This window comes from Ranitomeya imitator, unplaced genomic scaffold (genome assembly GCF_032444005.1).
Source record: "Ranitomeya imitator isolate aRanImi1 unplaced genomic scaffold, aRanImi1.pri SCAFFOLD_1600, whole genome shotgun sequence".
In the NCBI taxonomy this organism is placed as follows: domain Eukaryota; kingdom Metazoa; phylum Chordata; class Amphibia; order Anura; family Dendrobatidae; genus Ranitomeya; species Ranitomeya imitator.
In genome coordinates, this window is record NW_027194833.1 from 15,001 (window position 1) to 22,500 (window position 7,500).

Here is a 7,500-nt window from a genome sequence, read left to right on the forward strand (position 1 = left end):
AATTGACACGTTTCCCCTACTTCCACGCCAGGGGGGCGTCAATATGTTGTGAGGTACCCCAGGACAGTCGCCTAAATGTGGGTGAAGTTTGCGAGTCACGGGCGCAAAGTCGAATTTTGGGTGAAAAACCGCATTTTCATACTCTAAAAATTTCAGACAGGTGTCAGACTTCCAGGCAGGGGGAAACCGCAGGAGGCGTACCGAGGAGGCTTCCAGGAGCCTGGGGAAGATTATCCAAAAGTGTCCTTGACACTTAGAAATATTTTCAGAAAATCACGATTTTGTGAAAATTGTCACGTTTCCCCTACTTCCACGCCAGGGGGGCGTCAATATGATGTGAGGTACCCCAAGGCAGTGACCTAACTGTGGGTGAAGTTTGCGGGTCATGGGCGCAAAGTCGAATTTTGGGTGAAAAACCGCATTTTCATACTCTAAAAATTTCAGACAAGTGTCAGACTTCCAGGCAGGGAGAAACCGCAGGAGGCGTACCGAGGAGGCTTCCAGGAGCCTGGGGAAGATTATCCAAAAGAGTCCTTGACACTTAGAAATATTTTGAGAAAATCACGATTTTGTGAAAAGTGACACGTTTCCCCTACTTCCACGCCAGGGGGGAGTCAATATGATGTGAGGTACCCCAAGGCAGTGACCTAACTGTGGGTGAAGTTTGCGAGTCACGGGCGCAAAGTCGAATTTTGGGTGAAAAACCGCGTTTTCATACTCTAAAAATTTCAGACAAGTGTCAGACTTCCAGGCAGGGAGAAACCGCAGGAGGCGTACCGAGGAGGCTTCCAGGAGCCTGGGGAAGATTTTCCAAAAGTGTCCTTGACACTTAGAAATATTTTCAGAAAATCACGATTTTGTGAAAATTGACACGTTTCCCCTACTTCCACGCCAGGGGGGCGTCAATATGATGTGAGGTACCCCAAGGCAGTGACCTAACTGTGGGTGAAGTTTGCGGGTCATGGGCGCAAAGTCGAATTTTGGTGAAAAACCGCATTTTCATACTCTAAAAATTTCAGACAAGTGTCAGACTTCCAGGCAGGGGGAAACCGCAGGAGGCGTACCGAGGAGGCTTCCAGGAGCCTGGGGAAGATTATCCAAAAGAGTCCTTGACACTTAGAAATATTTTCAGAAAATCACGATTTTGTGAAAATTGTCACGTTTCCCCTACTTCCACGCCAGGGGGGCGTCAATATGTTGTGAGGTACCCCAGGACAGTCGCCTAAATGTGGGTGAAGTTGCGAGTCACGGGCAAGCAAAGTCGAATTTTGGGTGAAAAACCGCGTTTTCATACTCTAAAAATTTCAGACAAGTGTCAGACTTCCAGGCAGGGAGAAACCGCAGGAGGCGTACCGAGGAGGCTTCCAGGAGCCTGGGGAAGATTATCCAAAAGAGTCCTTGACACTTAGAAATATTTTCAGAAAATCACGATTTTGTGAAAATTGTCACGTTTCCCCTACTTCCACGCCAGGGGGGCGTCAATATGTTGTGAGGTACCCCAGGACAGTCGCCTAAATGTGGGTGAAGTTTGCGAGTCATGGGCGCAAAGTCGAATTTTGGGTGAAAAACCGCATTTTCATACTCTAAAAATTTCAGACAAGTGTCAGACTTCCAGGCAGGGAGAAACCGCAGGAGGCGTACCGAGGAGGCTTCCAGGAGCCTGGGGAAGATTTTCCAAAAGTGTCCTTGACACTTAGAAATATTTTCAGAAAATCACGATTTTGTGAAAATTGACACGTTTCCCCTACTTCCACGCCAGGGGGGGCGTCAATATGTTGTGAGGTACCCCAGGACAGTCGCCTAAATGTGGGTGAAGTTTGCGAGTCATGGGCGCAAAGTCGAATTTTGGGTGAAAAACCGCATTTTCATACTCTAAAAATTTCAGACAAGTGTCAGACTTCCAGGCAGGGGGAAACCGCAGGAGGCGTACCGAGGAGGCTTCCAGGAGCCTGGGGAAGATTTTCCAAAAGTGTCCTTGACACTTAGAAATATTTTGAGAAAATCACGATTTTGTGAAAATTGACACGTTTCCCCTACTTCCACGCCAGGGGGGCGTCAATATGATGTGAGGTACCCCAAGGCAGTGACCTAACTGTGGGTGAAGTTTGCGAGTCATGGGCGCAAAGTCGAATTTTGGGTGAAAAACCGCATTTTCATACTCTAAAAATTTCAGACAAGTGTCAGACTTCCAGGCAGGGAGAAACCGCAGGAGGCGTACCGCTTCCAGGAGCCTGGGGAAGATTTTCCAAAAGTGTCCTTGACACTTAGAAATATTTTCAGAAAATCACGATTTTGTGAAAATTGACACGTTTCCCCTACTTCCACGCCAGGGGGGGGCGTCAATATGTTGTGAGGTACCCCAGGACAGTCGCCTAAATGTGGGTGAAGTTTGCGAGTCATGGGCGCAAAGTCGAATTTTGGGTGAAAAACCGCATTTTCATACTCTAAAAATTTCAGACAAGTGTCAGACTTCCAGGCAGGGGGAAACCGCAGGAGGCGTACCGAGGAGGCTTCCAGGAGCCTGGGGAAGATTTTCCAAAAGTGTCCTTGACACTTAGAAATATTTTGAGAAAATCACGATTTTGTGAAAATTGACACGTTTCCCCTACTTCCACGCCAGGGGGGCGTCAATATGATGTGAGGTACCCCAAGGCAGTGACCTAACTGTGGGTGAAGTTTGCGAGTCATGGGCGCAAAGTCGAATTTTGGGTGAAAAACCGCATTTTCATACTCTAAAAATTTCAGACAAGTGTCAGACTTCCAGGCAGGGAGAAACCGCAGGAGGCGTACCGAGGAGGCTTCCAGGAGCCTGGGGAAGATTTTCCAAAAGTGTCCTTGACACTTAGAAATATTTTGAGAAAATCACGATTTTGTGAAAATTGACACGTTTCCCCTACTTCCACGCCAGGGGGGCGTCAATATGTTGTGAGGTACCCCAGGACAGTCGCCCAAATGTGGGTGAAGTTTGCGAGTCACGGGCGCAAAGTCGAATTTTGGGTGAAAAACCGCATTTTCATACTCTAAAAATTTCAGACAAGTGTCAGACTTCCAGGCAGGGAGAAACCGCCGGAGGCGTACCGAGGAGGCTTCCAGGAGCCTGGGGAAGATTTTCCAAAAGTGTCCTTGACACTTAGAAATATTTTGAGAAAATCACGATTTTGTGAAAATTGACACGTTTCCCCTACTTCCACGCCAGGGGGGCGTCAATATGATGTGAGGTACCCCAAGGCAGTGACCTAACTGTGGGTGAAGTTTGCGGGTCATGGGCGCAAAGTCGAATTTTGGGTGAAAAACCGCATTTTCATACTCTAAAAATTTCAGACAAGTGTCAGACTTCCAGGCAGGGAGAAACCGCAGGAGGCGTACCGAGGAGGCTTCCAGGAGCCTGGGGAAGATTATCCAAAAGTGTCCTTGACACTTAGAAATATTTTGAAAAAATCACGATTTTGTGAAAATTGACACGTTTCCCCTACTTCCACGCCAGGGGGGGCGTCAATATGTTGTGAGGTACCCCAGGACAGTCGCCTAAATGTGGGTGAAGTTTGCGAGTCACGGGCGCAAAGTCGAATTTTGGGTGAAAAACCGCGTTTTCATACTCTAAAAATTTCAGACAAGTGTCAGACTTCCAGGCAGGGGGAAACCGCAGGAGGCGTACCGAGGAGGCTTCCAGGAGCCTGGGGAAGATTATCCAAAAGTGTCCTTGACACTTAGAAATATTTTCAGAAAATCACGATTTTGTGAAAATTGTCACGTTTCCCCTACTTCCACGCCAGGGGGGCGTCAATATGATGTGAGGTACCCCAAGGCAGTGACCTAACTGTGGGTGAAGTTTGCGGGTCATGGGCGCAAAGTCGAATTTTGGGTGAAAAACCGCATTTTCATACTCTAAAAATTTCAGACAAGTGTCAGACTTCCAGGCAGGGAGAAACCGCAGGAGGCGTACCGAGGAGGCTTCCAGGAGCCTGGGGAAGATTTTCCAAAAGTGTCCTTGACACTTAGAAATATTTTGAGAAAATCACGATTTTGTGAAAATTGACACGTTTCCCCTACTTCCACGCCAGGGGGGCGTCAATATGATGTGAGGTACCCCAAGGCAGTGACCTAACTGTGGGTGAAGTTTGCGAGTCATGGGCGCAAAGTCGAATTTTGGGTGAAAAACCGCATTTTCATACTCTAAAAATTTCAGACAAGTGTCAGACTTCCAGGCAGGGAGAAACCGCAGGAGGCGTACCGAGGAGGCTTCCAGGAGCCTGGGGAAGATTTTCCAAAAGTGTCCTTGACACTTAGAAATATTTTCAGAAAATCACGATTTTGTGAAAATTGACACGTTTCCCCTACTTCCACGCCAGGGGGGGCGTCAATATGTTGTGAGGCACCCCAGGACAGTCGCCTAAATGTGGGTGAAGTTTGCGAGTCATGGGCGCAAAGTCGAATTTTGGGTGAAAAACCGCATTTTCATACTCTAAAAATTTCAGACAAGTGTCAGACTTCCAGGCAGGGAGAAACCGCAGGAGGCGTACCGAGGAGGCTTCCAGGAGCCTGGGGAAGATTATCCAAAAGAGTCCTTGACACTTAGAAATATTTTGAGAAAATCACGATTTTGTGAAAAGTGACACGTTTCCCCTACTTCCACGCCAGGGGGGGAGTCAATATGATGTGAGGTACCCCAAGGCAGTGACCTAACTGTGGGTGAAGTTTGCGAGTCACGGGCGCAAAGTCGAATTTTGGGTGAAAAACCGCGTTTTCATACTCTAAAAATTTCAGACAAGTGTCAGACTTCCAGGCAGGGAGAAACCGCAGGAGGCGTACCGAGGAGGCTTCCAGGAGCCTGGGGAAGATTTTCCAAAAGTGTCCTTGACACTTAGAAATATTTTCAGAAAATCACGATTTTGTGAAAATTGACACGTTTCCCCTACTTCCACGCCAGGGGGGCGTCAATATGATGTGAGGTACCCCAAGGCAGTGACCTAACTGTGGGTGAAGTTTGCGGGTCATGGGCGCAAAGTCGAATTTTGGGTGAAAAACCGCATTTTCATACTCTAAAAATTTCAGACAAGTGTCAGACTTCCAGGCAGGGAGAAACCGCAGGAGGCGTACCGAGGAGGCTTCCAGGAGCCTGGGGAAGATTTTCCAAAAGTGTCCTTGACACTTAGAAATATTTTGAGAAATTTCCGATTTTGTGAAAAAAATGACCCCTTTCCCCTACTTCCACCCTAAAGGGGCGTCAATATGTTGTAAAGCACCCCGAGACAGAGACCTAAGCGTGGGCAAAGTTTGGGTCTGATGGGTGGAACACTGAAAAAAACGCGATTTTCCACTTAGAACAAACATAGAACTTTCAGACTTCCAGGCGGGGGGAAAGCTCTGAAGCTGTACCGAGGACACTTCCATGGCCCCCGGATCGATTTTCAAGAACGAGTCCTTGGGACTTTGAAATTTTTCGGCGATGCGTTTTTGGCTTCCGGGAGCCGCAGAACGTTGGGAAATTCGTTCCGCTCGCCGGCTCCAGGTGTTTCGGGCTAGTCCAGGCCCCAGCTACGCCGCCTGGCCGCCAAATTTCGCAAAATCGAAAAAAAAAAAAATAGAACCGGAATGAGGAATTTCTGGCCGCCGGATCCGCCGCACAGCTCCAGGAAGTCGGACACTTTTCGGCTTCGCTCCCTTAAAGTGGGGGTCGGTGTTTCGCCATGCAAATACCCACTTTTGCACACCAGCTGCAGGATATAGGAGAGAGGGGTACCTCTCGGGCCCGACTGATTTCCGATGTTTTCGTGGTTCCTCAAGTCGGGTAGGCGGTTTGGCAGAGTACCCCCCTGTTTGCATGGAAGTCCGCCCTCGCGTCGACACCAGGCTTCCGCGGCTCCAGGGGGACTCTTGCCGGTCGTCTGCCCCAAGTCAGAGACGCGTTTCCCCGGGTCGCCTGAGCCTGAACGGACCCTCCCCAAGCGTGTTCTGGTTCTCCGAGGGTGACGGATGTCAGAAGGGAGGCAGATCTGGAGTCTTCGTCCCGAGGAGGGCTCCAGGAGGGCGGATTGCACCCCCCTGACTCGGTCCCCTCAGAGCAGGCTTGGCGTTTCTCTGCGTCGGATGTCTCCCGCTTCCACGCCACCGGGGGAGACCTATGAGAGAATCGCACTGTGACCCGGATTCCGTCTCGAGGGCGCCCGTAGCGTGTCGGAGAGGTACCTCCAGGACTATCGGGCATGTTTCTTCCCCGTCTCCCCGAGGGGAAGGATGGCAGCGGGTGGGGTTTCTCACCCATGCCCCCCACCGGCTCTTCCTCCGATCGATTTGGCTCAGCGCTCCCGGGTGGGGAGGTGGTGCCGCTCGCTCGTCCCGGGCTTTGGAGCCCGCGTCGGTCTAAGGCGGGCGGTCTCCTTCCTCTTTTACCCCCCCGGGATTCAGGCACGCATCCTTGGGCGTGCACAGCCGGCAGTCGCCTCCCGTTCGCAGGACGGTGGCTGCCGTGCAGAGGGGGAGTTTGACCCGAACTGTGGTACGGCAGGGGTCCGACGACCCGCGCGGGCGAATGGCGGGGCGCCCACCCACCTCGGCGTGGGGGCCCGTCGTCCGAATCGCTCCCCGCGCGGGGTAGCACAACGATCTTCTCCGAGGGCGGCCCTTTGACTTCCAGATGCGCAGCTCGCCCGCGGAGGCCCGTGCCGACCCCCCACCCAGCGTCCGATGGGCGGCCTCCGCGGTGGGCATCGGCGAGAGCGGCGGCGGTGGGTGGCGCTTCCACGCCACCCGCCGAGCTCCGCGTTCTCCAGTCTTTTCCCGAGCCCCTACGATAGTGGGGGGACGACAGACGCGTGGGGAGGCAGGCGGAGTGGGTTCTCACCGCGTGGTGTGCCCGGCCGAACGCCGTCGCCTTCCCCGCTCGTCCGACGTCCTCCGAGGCGGCTCGGAAGGGAGCGCGAGAGGGAGAGAGCGAGAGAGAGAGAGAGAGGAGAGAGAGACCAAGCGGACGCCCCAGAGCGAGAAGGGAGGATGGAAAAGGGAGAGACGAGTGGGGCAAAAAGAGTTTTGGCGAAGGGGAGTACCCGGCGAACTGCCGCCCCGGGCTTCTTCTGTTTTCAACAGCGGAGGCACGGCTTTGGGGGGGAGACGCCGCTCGGTTGGGGCTCCTTTGAGGTTACGGGCAAGAGCCCGGGACGAGGGACTACGCCATAGGGCGACGCCGACACGGCCAGGCCAACTGCGCCCCCCGTGCGACCTCCGCGTCGCTGGCGGGCTCTGCGCCTGAGCCGCGGTGGACCCCGACGGCCAGCCCCCCCTCTCCCACTCCTCGCGCCCGTCCGCCGGTGGGTCGAGGACCCCCCCGCGGCGGAGGCAGGTCTAAGCCAGACGGAGGCCCCGCATAGGCCCCCCCACCGCCCTGGCCCCTCTCCCCAGCAGCGACTCTGTGTGTCGCCCCGGGAGCGGTGGGTCACGAGGCAGGGTGGCCGTGGCGTCCTCCGAAGGCCAGTCACCTACGGCCCTCCCCGTGCAAGGGGTGGT